A 14,736-nucleotide genomic window follows, 5' to 3' on the forward strand; every position below is an offset into this window, starting at 1 on the left:
TGTCCGGTCAAATTTTGTATTCGAGAAAACAATTGAATATCATTGTTATTGCCTCGAGAAGCATCGTACGTGCAATATCCGAATTTTATATGCCTCTATACGTGAGTAATTGAATTTATACTGCTCCAATCGCATTCTAGCGTAAACGCTGCTTTCGTTGGCAACATTGAAGCTCTGACGTCACAGAACACAAAGCGAGCAGGCGAGCACTTTTGTCTCGTTGTTTGCCTGCGAGTGAATGCCTCAGCGTGCTTCGTTTTTGTTGTTGTGCTCGACTTCTTTCGTTGTTGGGTGAGATTTTCGTTGCGCGGTTGGGTGCCACAACCACTGGGCAGCACATGCGAGTCAAGACATGACGTTCCACACTTTTCCGCGAGACGTGCAGTGACGAGCAAAGTGGATCGTCGTCGTTCGTAGGGACTGGGTTCCCGTCCAGATCGAGATCCTGCTTATGCAGCAATCATCTCATAGAAGAAAGCTACGAGCTGAGCTCTCAGCGGACAGAAGGCTTGTAAGCAGAGGTGTGATGCTGTGCCAACGATATTAAACTACGTCCACCCACTCCTCGCCCAAATCGGATCAGTCAATTTAGGTCTGTTCGATTCGGTGAACTGGCTGAACTATAGTTCGGCAGTGCAGGAACTGGTGCATTCGATTCAACCGGAAGTTGCACGACCGCTGCACTGGCACGTTCGATTCATCCCAGTTCTGAACGAGTTCAGACCCAGTTCCTCAAAACCTTGCACCGGCTCCGGACTCGGTTTAGCGTCCGTGCAGAAGCAGACGACAAGAGCAGACGGCGACTGAACTCCTCGTCCGTCTCTGCTCGCGGTGCCATTTTTCGCAGCGCTTGCTCAAATGTCTGCCATGTCTAACAATAACGCCGATACGGAGGTTGCATTTCCTCTCATTTATGATAATAACGTACCCGCGGTGGACGCGGAATTGAGATCATAACCGAGGGTAGGAATTTGCTTGATTATGATAATCTAAAAGCGTTTTAGGCACCTGCTCGCGTAGGTTTGGCTCCCTGTAGTGAGTATTAAAATATTGGCTCACGTAAATTGTTTCCTTTTGATGCTATGTGGGGATCCACAGTGTTGATATTCTTACTTACAGACACGGGAAAGGTATTGCCCTCTTGTTAGTCTCCGCCTTCAGTTGCTCTTGGATGCATATTGACGACTCCGATACATTGCAGAGGTCTGGGATTTAGTGCGTTGGCACTCGCATGTCCCCGTAGCTGAGCATAATACTGCATGCTTTGTCCGCTGGTATCTGTGGACGCCCACTAACGGGCCTGGGAAAAATACCGAGAATCGGCATTTTTTTGCCGATTCTCGCTTCAACTTGACGCCAAAGTTCCGGTCGATAAATGTCTCGGCCAAGACGCTATCGTCAGGCCTTCGTCTTCGAGGTGACCGGTATACCGACCGCGCGCTGCCGCCAGTGACTCCCGACGCAAAATCATCCTGATGCCGCGAACCTATCGTCGAAATGCAAAGAGAATTCCCTTTGAGAGGCAAGTGCCGCTACCTTCTTGACTTGTAACCAACTATAGTCCAGAACTTCCTGGCCGAATCGAACAGACCTTTATTATGCAGCGAAACCGTAACCAACAGCTTAGCCATCTCGAAATGATACTAGAAGTTGTATAGCACGCGTGCAGCCCGATATCTGTTTGACCCGTGTGTGAAAATGGAGCGTAGCTACGATTCACCAAGCTCGTACAAGGTAAGTGACGACATGCATTGGAACGGTTCGCCGTTTGCCTTCGACCCGCGGACGTCGCCTCTGAGGGAATGACCCGCAGCCTCATCACCGATCCAGTGGATCCGCCGAAATGTGTACCCAGATGCCGCTTCGTGTACCTAAGTGCCGCTTCAGAGGCGAAATCTGCAAACTTTGCTTTGCAAGCGCCCCTAGTTCGATCGGCGTCCGTCGCGGTTGTGTTTGCGCGAAACGGCATGCGTTTGCTCGAAGCTTATGGCTGTCTGCGAGTAATATCCTGCTAAAAGGTGTGACTTTTTTTGCACGTGCTTGGGAACTGCATTAAAAGAACCGTATTTCAGTAAGGTACTGCCTAGGAGACTATATATAATTCGAAACAAAACACAAGATATCCATCGACCAACGCTTGTTATCCCGACCATCCGACAAATCTTTGCGTTTTATGACGTCACGCAGCACCTACGGGTGTCAGCCATTGACACTGGCGAAATTCGGGGTGCAGTTTCGTACATAAGATCATGAAAGGTTTAATTAATAACGGGAGATCATATATCAAAATAAAAATGACGTTTGTCTATATAAAGGCTCCCTCGACGTAACGAGCGCAAGAACTTAAGTACTTCCGGTTTCGACCGGACAATCCCTTTAAGCCCAGCCTAACACCGCGACTTTTTTTTTTTTTATAAATGTTTGCATATCTCAGAGAAAGGGCATTTTGCGATATTTGGTTTTCATTTTAAGGAAGAAAAAGGTCACCCGGGATTTTATTTCACGTGAATAAACAGATAGGTGTTAAATCTTAGTAAACAGGCTTAAACAATATAATCTGAAGAGAAAAAAAAGCGTGGTTAGGTGGCGCAAGACACCGTCCAACTGCCGCTATGCATCCATTTTTCCGTCTATCTATCCTGTTTTAGAGAGCCTTGATTTAAAAGAGGGAGCAAGCGAAACTGAAACCACGGGGACGGCTCCAGTGCAGATTGGTCGTAAGTGCGCATATGTTGTGTTGTCGCGAGGAAAAAGGCGAGCAAACAAGGGCGACGACGCCTGCTCTCCCTGCCCTGCCTGCCCGATCCCGATCGACGCTTTCGTTTTTTCGTCACCTTCTCGCAGTTCGTAATTCAAACGCGGCTATCGAACGGTTGGAAACCCTCTCAAATCTAGGCACACTATTTTCCCGTTCCGTTTCGTTCCGAATCAGAATTTGGCTTGAGGCGCTTGGAGGTTCCAAAAGAACGACGGCGATAACTCGGCTGCTTTTATCGGCGTGTTAACGTGGTTTTCTTTCTGTGATCGTGCAGTCGCCGATTTCTGTGAGTGCGGCAAGTGTGTTTTACATCGGTGCTTCAATTTGAAACGAGGGGCTTTACTCGTGAAAAGAATTAGGCATGGCGCGGGATTCCTCTCTGGAAGCGGCGCAAACGGGATGTTTCGGTTGTGATTCAAAGGTAGGTTGTATCACGATCGTGAGTAAATCTGCGTACTATAAAGTTCGTGGCGTTCGTTACTTTTCTTTTTACTAACCTGTGCGTTAGATTTTTGTGGAATGGTAGGACCAAGAGCTGTTTTTCGCATGGTTTGTCTAACATCACGGCGCTTACATCGGGGGGAAAAACGGCTTTTTTTTGTCAGCTCCGCGGCGACCGCGCGTCCTTGGCCGAATATATCGAATATTCGAGTGACCGAATACTAGGAATTCGATTCGCGAATCGAATTATTCGGGAACTTTCTATTCGATTCGAATTCGTATATTCGAGTATTCGCACACCCCTAAAAAAAAAACCATTGTATTTAGTTTTCAACCAGAGGGAAGTTTGAGAGTGTGTTAAGAAAGGTATTAACGGCTTTCCTCGATGTCCTCTGAAGTGCATAAAGCAAAAAAAAAACAAAAAAAACCTTATACTACCCCACATTCAATTTTTTTTTTTTCTTGAGGGATGGGGTGGGGGATCGGAAACTTGACAGATTAAGCCCGATCACAGAAAGGACACAATGTCCCGCGAAGGCCAATCGAAGACCTCTTTGAACCTTGGAAGAGGGCAATCACGAAGAGGTCACACAACGTCGAACCTTGCAAAACACTCTCTCCCCTTTCCCCCACACACCTCGACGCGGCCCTAAAAAAACTGACCTTTTTCGGTGAAAACTGAACTTTAGAAAATGGATTAGACATACTTTTATCGGCTTTTATGGGTTCAAACCGAAAACACGGAATACAAACTGATTTTTTTTTTTCGGTTACAACCGAATTTCCGAAAATGAATTCGGCGTACATTAATCGTTTTTATCGGTTTAAACCGAAAACTCCGAACCTTACTCATAACATGTGGCCGCATTCGTTCCCTGTCCCTAGTACTTTCTCCAACTTGACGGGTACTCTTTCGTGGGGCATGCCAATGAAACGTTCGTTTGTATACGTAGCAATTGCTACAGCCAAACTCGGCGCAGTTTACAATGGCTCTCAATGCGAATGGTCGTCGACTCAAACACCAGCATGGCAGTGGCCGGTATTCAACGTCGTCATGTTACGAAGGTAAAAGGCATGTACAGTCGGGCACAACTCCACACGAGCAGACATTTTTTTGAGGAGCACTTGACTGGTTTGTTTGCGTTCGAACCAACATTGGTTCGAACTAGTGCCGACGTCACGGGCTTGCACATGTGAAGCAGGAAGGGGGAGCCGATCAATGCAAACGAACAGCCATTACAATCTGTATCTGGATCACTAATTGTCTGATTAGAGGAGGGAAGGATTCAGTTTCTCGTGAAGGCACTTGTAGAAACGGCTGCGGCCGCTTTGGTGGTCCTTAATCCTTGCGACTGCGATATTTAATACAGGACGACACCGCACTCATACAGGAAGTGCACGTCACAAACGGTTTGGAAGACCCAGCAAAGTGGACAACGATTGTCGGCAACTTGCTGCTTGCGACGCGCCAACATTTCACGGTTCAAGTACAGTGTGTGAAGGTCAGTACACGAGACCTCTCTTGCTGAGGTGGTGCAAGCGAACACGACCGGTGGACCGCTCTCGTCGCATTCTTATATTTAAACAAATCTAAAATGGTGCTCTGAACCAAAACACTTCCATTTCTCAAGCTACAGCATTTTGTATATGAAATAAAAATTGTTAGTGTATCTTGGTGGCGTTGCAGGCACGAGATGCTTGGGATTTAATAAAGTTAGCACTAGCATGCCCCAAAATTGCATACATTATTCTAAAACTCCTTATATTATTTATTTTTTTCAACGTGCCCTCGCACGAGTGATTGCTGCTCTCCTTCTCCAAAATCCTCTCCTTCTTTCCTTTTATTTACATGACAGTGTCACAAACAGAAGTGACAACAGTTTGTGTTGATGAACCCCCCCTCTCCCCCAGTTTGCTTCAAGTATGATCCCGTGACATTCAGCACCAATTCAAGCGCAAGACACCAGACAAGCGCTAAGCAGAAAAAATTGCCCACTCCCGTGTAGTTAATAACTTCTTGCCTGACTGTAGAGTGGCCTGCAATATGAGCTGGAATGCGCGAACGGAAAACAGGCGGTATAGACCGCGCGACACAAACGCCATCACGTGTTTGGCGGAGTGTGCAGAGGTATGTATCATGCGCGGGGGTTGCGTTAACGAAGTTGAACACCGTCACTGCTGATTTCATTCTTTGCTGGCTACCCGCTAGTTGCATAGTCTGAACTGCTCGACTGCACTTCGTGCACTTCTAACTCATATTGCCAGCCACTGTATGTCCATGAAAACTTGTTCATGAAGAGATGCTATTTTCACGACAGTGTGCGACTTGACCAGAGGTTCCTATTCAGACGACTAAAGCACTGGATGGATTTTATAAACTAGTACCGCGAAGCTGCTGCATGCTGGGACGCACTTGAGCCAAAAATGGCGGAGCGTCGTCGCCAATTCGAGTTTTGAGAATAATGTACCTCTTGTGCAGCAGCGCTAGATACGTACAGAGAAATGGGCATTTTTTAGCTTTCTCTGAACTTTTTGTGCTTACCCAACAAGACATGGCCCAGCCAACTTTTGTTACGAATTTCAGACGGCAGGGGGTGGGCGAGGACTCGGGGGTATTAAAGGGCAACTCCGGCCAAAACTCAAAATGAATTAAATTACTGGTATCGCTTTAGTGACACAAAATACGACCTCAGCCAAAATTTCACGTCCGTGCGACGCCGCATTCTCAACTAATGCCGATATTAAAAATGCGACCCGCCGCGAGCCGCTGCTCCTTAGCGGGCGGCCAGCGGGTTGCCGATCGCTAAAGCAACATTGGGCCGTGATGTCAACATCGTTCTCTTTTTTTCCTCCGTTCCGGACGGGAGCACGGCGTAGCCGTCGCGTGCGTTTCTTTGTGCCGCTACCACCGCTACTTCGGCTTGTTATTGCGTGTTTAGCCGTTGCTTTTACCTGTAGCCCGTGTAGCCTCGGTATAGCCTTTTGTTTATTTGCTTGCGAGGTCTCCTAGACTCGTTTTAGCGAGCAACTCGGTGCGTCCAAGACTGCCCAGCTGTTCCTCGAAAGATGCCGAGTACAGCTTAAAGCGCTGTGGGCTGCTCAAACAAGCCGCTGCGCAACCCGGAGGTGCTTTTTCACAAGTTTCCAACGGAGCGGAAATTGGAGAAGGTGTGGGTGAACGCTGTTCGACGAGTGGACTTTGGAAAGCCTTGGACGTCGACCCCCAGATCGAAGCTCTGCTCCGATCATTTTTCGCCGGAGAGTTACGAACAAAACCTACGGGTGTTGGTTGCTTGTGGCTTGTCAGCGAAGGGGTCGAGGCTTAAAAAGGATGCCGTGCCGTCGCTCTTTGCCCATCGTACATGTACCGAAAAGGTAAACATGATAAGAGTATCCTGATCAATAAATAAAACAGTCATTGTCAAGTGCAGTGTTGAAGATTGAGCATTCATGCTCCATTGAATAGGGAATGGTGGGCATGTAGAGTACAATCACTAACTAGCTCCAAACACTGAAGTTTGTAATGAAAACGAAAACAATGTTCTGCTTTGCGTCACTGCTTGTTTACTACGCAATCTCGTGCGTAGTATTCAGGTCCGTAACGACTACTATAAAAGCGAACGGCCGGCGCGTGAAGCTCATGCGATATAAACATTCGCCTCCCAATCGTTCGAACCCGTTACGCAGCAGTATTAATTAACATTGCGCTTGTGAATACCACAAGGGACTTAAAAGAAATCGCGAAAGTTCGGATTTGTAAGTTACAACTCTCTAATTTGCCCGAGTTCGGCTGGAGGTAAATATAATATTTAAAAATGAAAAAAAAAAAACACTTTAGTCAAAAGTTACGAAGGAAAACTTAAAATCCTATGTATTCTAATAAAAAAAATTGTTGTGGGTGGGGGTGGGAATGCGGAAGGGAAAGAAAATGTTCTCACCTTGCTAACGTTCTCTGTTTTCCTTTATCACCCACAAAAACTTTTGCTAGCTTTGAGAAGAAAATAACTGCCCAAAGAACTTTTTTTCTTTTTAGTGCGGCAAGTTTTTTTTATTTGTACAAAGATTCACTACCTGGACGAACTTATGTGGTGAATTAGTGTCGTAGCTTACAAATTCGGCTTTTACGCGTTTGAGAAAAAAAATAACAAAAAACAGACGTCTGCAGCTCGACACACGTCTGTTCGGTTGTTGCGGAACGCGCCGGAGAGCCTCAAAGCTTCGTGTCTGGGACTGACCCGCCGCGCGAAAGCGCCAACACTGTACGTCACTGGCAGCGCGGCGTAGAGCAACGCCGCTCCATCCACGGAGCCCCGATGACAATTTAGGCCTAGCGACGGGTGCGGGAGACCGCACGCACGCCGACAGCTGCCGAGTACGGCACGGAACGAGTTCACTCGTTTTCCAGTGCTTTTGGGTATACAAGCAACGAGTACGGCACGGCATAGCGCACGCGCGGCGGCGGCCGCCGAGTACGCCACCGCACAGGGTCGAAGCAGGCACGAAATCATCTCTTCAATTTTATATTGCCCACAAACCGAGTATAGAATCGGACAACTTCTACAATAACAGCGTGAGCAACCGTCTCATATTTGAGGCCTGAGCGGGAGCACTGCAAGCAACTATAGCGACAGCGGTTCGACCCCTTAATAGTGACAACCGAGTGTAGCGCCTGCGACTGGGAAGAGGAGACAATTGATCACTTGATCCTGCGTTGTCCGGGCTCGACGCCAACATGTGATGAGGTGGGCTGCACACACAGCGACTAAGGGCCGCTTAACCACAACGGAGCGCAGAGCGCGCTCCGAATTCCGCGCAGGCACCAATTACGCAACAGCAGGCACTGGGCTTCCATCTACCCACAGGCAGAGGTCGGCATTTTAGGTCGCCCTCACTCACCCTCACCCTCACAGCCACACTCACCTAAGCCCCTCACTCACCCTCACCCTCACAGCTACACTCACCTTCAGCCCCTCACTCACCCTCACCCTCACAGTCACACTCACCTTCAGCACTTCACTCACCCTCACCGCCCTCACGGCCCTCACTCACTCATGGCCCTCACGCCACTCACCGCCCTCACGCCACTCACCGCCCTCATGGCCCTCACCGCCCTCATTGCCCTCACGACCCTCACGCACTCATAGCCCTCACCGTCCTCACGGCCCTCACGCCACTCACCGCCCTCACGGCCCTCACCGCCCTCACGGCCCTCACCGCCCTCATTGCCCTCATTGCCCTCACGGCCCTCACGCACTCATAGCCCTCACGCCACTCACCGCCGTCGCGGCCCTCACGGCCCTCACACACTCATAGCCCTCACGCCACTCACCGCCGTCGCGGCCCTCACGGCCCTCACCGCCCTCACGACCCTCACCGCCCTCACGCCATTCACCGCCCTCACGCCACTCACCGCCCTCACGCCACTCACGGCCCTCACGCCACTCATGGCCCTCACGCCACTCAGGCCAGCTTCAGATGGGGCGATTTCGGCCAGGAACTTTACGTCGCAACACCAGCAACACGCGCCGCCCGCGATCACACGCAGCAACTAATTGCTGCAATTTGCCATCGTCATCATAAAATATTATTTTTCTTGCACTATTAAGACACATTTACGCGTTATAAACGTGTTTTTATGCATTTAAATCTCGTTAAGAATACTAATACACCTTTCTGAAACAGTTTATTTCCAAAAAACGATCGATTTCAAACGAGAACCAAATCTTTCGGTGTCATCATCACCGGCACGAGGTATCACGTGAAAATTTTGCGTCCCTGATTAGATGCGGCCGCTTCAAACGTATTCGAATTGCTCCGAGTTGCTTGCTTCTTTCGAGCCGGACCCGATCTCAGCAATTCGTGTCGATCTAGGGAAAGCTAGAGAACAACCCGCCATTAACACCAAAATTGCTGAGAAAGATGCTCGATCTGAAGGGGGCCTCACGCACTCACTGCCCTCACGGCCCTCAAACCACCTCATGCACTCACCGCCCTCACGGCCCTCACGCCCCTCATGCCACTCACTGCCCTCACGCACTCATGGCCCTCACACCCCTCACGCACTCACCGCCCTGACACCAATCACGCACTCATGGCCCTCACGCCACTCACCGCCCTCACGACCCTCACGACCCTCACGACCCTCACCGCCCTCACGGCCCTCACCGCCCTCACCGCCCTCACAGCCCTCACGGTCCTCACGGTCCTCACCGCCCTCACAGCCCTCACAGCCCTCACGGCCCTCACGGCCCTCACTCACCCTCACACTCATGAATTTTCCTGGTTCAGAAACTCACTCACTCAAGATGAGGGTGAGTGAGGGTGAGTGAGGGCCCTCATGAGTGAGGTTTGCCGAGGTATGCCCACAAGCAATGGCAACAACAGGAGAGAGAGGTTGATAGTCGAAGATGCAAAGTGATGACTGGAAGATTGGTGGAGGAAAAAAGACCAATGTGGAGACTAAGCCCGCAGGCTTGGAGCGTTAATACGTGACCAACCCGTTACAGAGCGAAAAAGCACATGCATCATCCTCATCACCATCAGCGAATAGCAACTTCCGGTCAAGTCGCACGACGTAGTCCTAAAGCCCCTCTACGCAGTCCAGGAGAAACGCGTTACCATGAAACGTGCTTCAACGAAACAATATGGACCCGCTCTGGAAAGCATCCTTCCTGGCATCACAGCCTCACATCTAGCGTGGCGTTGCCATTATGGAGCGGCCACAGAAGTCCACCATTTTACCTCGCACACATTTTCTGACCCTTCATTGCAAGTTTTCCCGTGCCACCATAAATGGTTCTTTCAACCCACTTCCCTGATCAAACCAATGGCTTTTTCAAGAGCTAGTATCATTTCCAAAACCCCAATCCCCGCGAGATGTCGGCGAACGGGACTGAAAACTGGTGGGAGGTCTACTTTCCAAGACCTACCAGCTTTTGCAGTGCGAAAACCGTGTGCTGAAACGCCTCCTTCTGGTCTAATGACTAAGTACTTACCAGAAAAATTTGCTCCACGAAGCTGGAACGAAAAGCCTGTGGTAAAACTGAAAGTTCTGAAAGCAGAGGCAGAGATTTGAAATCCTGAAACTTTACAAACCGGACCCTAGACTCGCTCGACTCCAACAAGAGCTCAAAAACTGCGCTGCGGCTTATGGATTGGCCAGACGGATAAAGTGGATAAAGTAAGTTTCGATTCCACGAATCGAGTGACAGCTATCATCATCATCGTATCACTAACAGAGGGTGGCTAATTTTTTTAATTTTTTTTTATTTTAGAGGGATATGGTTTTTATATGTTATGATCTATAAAAAAAGCTAAAACTATTTTGAGACTATGAATGAACTGACCCATTGCCGACGAAAAGTATCTCCGGCACATTGATACTTTAGACCCATGTTGTTGTAAAAAAAACTATCTCCAAACTCCGGTCTAAAAACATGCTTTTCGTGCAAGGCTCGTCAAATAATGAGGCGCTGGAGAAATGCAGCATTCTGTGTTAAGTCCTTATTTCAAACTCTTTTTGTTCGCCTTCCGCCCATTGAAAAGCATGCGGGAAGGGCCTTAGAACGCACCTGGTATCGCTGCGCCGCAGCGTTCTTCCGCATCAAAAAGTTCGTCTGCTTTCCTCGCCGTCACCATGGCAACGAACGCCGAATGAATAGAAGCACGCATGGTACCGCCGCGTGAAGCCAGCAACAGCTGACGCCATTTTACGAACGCCGTCTGCTAGCCAAAGCCGAACGCGGTGTGTCAGATCAACCGCCTCCGCCGGTGCGGTAGCAAAGACGACGAAGCTGAGACACGCCGACGGCGATCGAGCAAGCAACAACACCGCGGGACGACTGCAGCGGCGGCATTTATTCGGATCAAAGGCCGCCTTCGCCGGTGCGGTGCTAGCAAAGACGACGAAGCTGAGGCACGCCGACGGCGAATGGGCGAGCAACAGCACTGCGGGACGACTGCAACTGCGGCATTTATTCGGATCAAAGGCGCGAAATAAGCAAGAACAATTTTTATTTGAATCATAACACCCGATATCCAAGTTGGGGACCAGATATGTTTGCAGGGTCTTTCCTGTGAACTTTTTACAGAGACACGGGGTGCCGCATTCAAAACACAGCTCCGTTTGCAAAATATGGGGGCCCTGAAAAGGACCGTTTAGACCGCTACCAGAACCTATAACTGACGTAACGAGCACTTGACGAGCGGTTGGCGGATAAGTCGTCTTTATGCATGCAGGCAGGTGACGGGCTCAGCGCAGCGGATCACTCGAAGTCACCGGGGCCGTCAGAATCCTCGCCCTGTCTGCGTCGGGGCTCTACACTCTTAGAAAAAAGGGTCAGTATAGTCCTCCCTAAAGGGAGGAACGCTCTTGACACATATGTTCCTTCAGAAAGGGAGAAACTTTCGTCCCTTAAGCAGGGGAGGAAAAGTTCCTCCGTCGACTGCATCTCATTATGGCGGCCACGAATCGAGCAAATCGAGCTCGGTAAGGCTTAACGAGAACACTAAGTCTATTGCACGAAGCGAGAGGAGCAGGAAATAAAAACGGAACACGAGCTTTCCGCGAACTGTATTTATTTCCGAAGTTTCTTTACCCCTGCAGGTAAAGAAACTTACGTTTCGAAAGCATGCAGTCACTCAGTCTTCTCATCGTCAGCACTGCGATGTTCAACGGAGACAACCGGCACTCAGTTCGCGCACTTTATGTCCTACCTTTGCTATTCCTCGAGCCACAATTCCTTCGTCAACCGTTGCCTCAACCGCACATCACGGAGGAGTGAAAATCATTCGCCCGCAAAACCAAAAGCCGCTCTCAAAAATAAGCAAATCCGAAGCAACCTCTTGGCTTATCTCAACACGGTAACACGAAATTATGGCGTAGCCGCGTAGCGTAAAAGGATGTTAAATCGCTTGCCACCAGATGGCAGGGTCAAGCAGAGTAATCGCACGTAGCTAGGCTAGGCGGCGCTAGGTACCGCCCAATTCATGTTTTACAAAAAAATATTTTTATTTCCTTACGCCACAATTACGTTTCCTTTTCTTCGGAATCTCTAACACATGTAGACACGTTGCGCACACTACAAACATCAGGTCAACATATATTGAACGCATACACAGGCATCGCACATACAATCATCAATACAACAGCACACAACCCCGATCACTACTACCGAGCCCTGCGTTTCCGTCTTTTATAGTGGTCGTTTTGAACGTACGGAATTTTTCGGTGACTCCCTAAGCAAAACAAAATATTCCGAACATGTTCATTTCTTTCCAGCAATGTCATACATCTGAGGCTATTTTTAATGGCTCAGGGGATGAATCTCTTATTAAAAAGAAGACGCTCGATCATGCCATAATTATTTGAAAGCCAATAAATCGAGCCGCTCCAATGTGGTTCCAAGCCATGAGTTCGTTTTCCCGCATGGCCCTTCGTAGCCAGTATTTATATTGTAGTGTTCGTTTTTCTATTTGTGCTGTTCGCGCAAAGCTGCAATTGCCGTCTTGAATTAATCTCTGTAGAGCGGATATCCACTCAGCTGGAAGTGATGCTTCACGGGCACAGAAATCGCTTTTCGATCAACTTGAATGCAGTCAAAGCCGCGACTTGCGACAACTGTTAAGTGTACGGAGCTGCGCCGTTGCGAGCTCGAAAACTTCTAGCGCTCATGCCAGCGCGCCACTTAGAGGGCAGTTTCTACAGGAACCGTAATATATTTAAACAGTAAAATAAAGGATAGCGTTGTTTTTTTTTTTTTTTTCGATTTTGCCTGTCTTTTTTTTTATGCTAAACTTCCATTATAAATATACGTACTTTCCGTCATACTTTCGTAGTATTGTCTTTTCCCCAGAGCGCAATCGCTCTCGGGGACCGACAGTCACATTGGCCACTGTACGATAGGAGCTTACCCAGCTTACCGTTCAGACCAGCGTTCCAACATGACTATCCACACGTCGATCGACTGCACCTAATCCCTCAAGTGGTTTTAAACTCTTTAATGTAAAGCGGAATGTGATCCTGCGACACCCCGGCCCCTCCGATAACGGCCTGACCAGCGGCATCAATGCCCGACAGTTTACGTCATCTCATCTTGTTGTTACACCACTGATACGCGAACACACGGTCACATCGGCGATAATTCCAGTCTTCTGTTCACAACCCACGACACTGCCATCACGATGTCGCTGACACGAAGAAATACAGAACCACGTTGACGATGTTGCTGACACGCAGAAGAATCACGTTGAACGCCGGTTGGCACTTGGCAGGGGACAACGGAACCGAACTCAGCACGGAAGGCACCCAGGCAGCCGGCAGGAAAACCTGCCTTCCTTGGACGCAGTTCCCGCGATTTCCATAACGTCGAAAACGTCGACACAGTTCCTCGTGGTTTCGCTGCTGTAGTTCCGCGTGTGTCCCGCAAATCGGAGACGGCCGTCTTACCCAGTGTATGTAGCGCTGCTGGCACTGCTCCGGAACTTCGCTGTTTCTAGCGGCTTCGTTAGCTCGTTTGATAAAATTAGTGGTAAAAACGTCAATGCAACCGAAATGTTCTGCACGTTTGGACTAGAAGACAAAATTACAGGCGGCCTTCGCTGCCGCTGAAGCTCAATCAACTCAACATTAATTTATTAAACAACGTGCGCGATGTGCTCGAAAAACGAAACCGAAAGAAGATGAGTCGAGAGGGCGAAAGCTTTCTCCGGTCTGCCTGGAGGAGGAAAACGTCTCGGAGAATAATAAGGACTTTAATTTTCCTTTCATCGATCTGGGTTTGTTTATGTGTGTTTTAATAAACAAAAAAAAAAAAAAAAACTTTTCTGGGGATTGAACCGTTGACCACTTGGTCAGTAGCGCGATGTTCTACCCCTGCGCCAACTGAACAAGGAGCAACTCGGCCTCCTCCCGTCATCTGAACTGCCGTTCCTCCCTTCTCTGGGCAACTTGTCCGCAACAAGGAGGAACACTCGCTTTTGCTACCTTTCTCCTCCCTTTTTTCTTAGAGTGTAGATTTTGGCGGCCGCAGCGATGAACGACTGGAATCTATTAGTGTTTCCGCGCGCCTTCCCTTTCCTCCAAAACATGAACTTTGCAAGGTGACCAGTGAAATGGTGGCTCTCGCGCCGTCCAGATGGAAGAGCGTTCTTGAGGTGGGCCCAGGTGCAATCCACCGTATTGCTGTGCGCACCAGTGTTTGCGTCGACAAAGTGCAGCTTGTGGTTGACGGTGAGGTGCGTGAAGCGAGCGTCATCTGCAAGCTTGCGATAGCCAGCCCAACAATCAGTGATTATTCCTGTTCCAGGACGGACCCACTCGGCTATTAGCCCTTGCACGGTTTTAGCATCACGGGTCTCTACGGGAACAAGAAAGCAGCACCCGCTGCAACGCGCCACATCGCCGAACACCCGCTGGCCAGGCCTTAAATACCCGCGATGGTACTTGTGCCGACCCAACATACTCTCGTCTAGTTCTACAGTCACGCCTTCGCCACCAATCATGTCTTAATGCTTAAAGACGGCATTTACCACAATCT

General features: G+C 49.1%; 1 protein-coding gene across 1 annotated transcript in view; it reads right to left on the reverse strand.

The window, feature by feature from the left end:
* The window catches only part of LOC115314300, a 33,145-nt gene extending 22,841 nt beyond the window's left edge, over positions 1-10,304 (reverse strand). The window contains exon 1 of the mRNA XM_029973359.2: positions 10,195-10,304. The gene's annotated coding sequence lies outside the window, so the exon portion shown is untranslated. The remainder of the gene's footprint in view (positions 1-10,194) is intronic.
* Between the last annotated feature and the right edge of the window lie 4,432 nt (positions 10,305-14,736).

Source organism: Ixodes scapularis, unplaced genomic scaffold, assembly GCF_016920785.2.
Source record: "Ixodes scapularis isolate PalLabHiFi unplaced genomic scaffold, ASM1692078v2 PGA_scaffold8__174_contigs__length_109621045, whole genome shotgun sequence".
Classification (NCBI taxonomy): Eukaryota; Metazoa; Arthropoda; class Arachnida; order Ixodida; family Ixodidae; genus Ixodes; species Ixodes scapularis.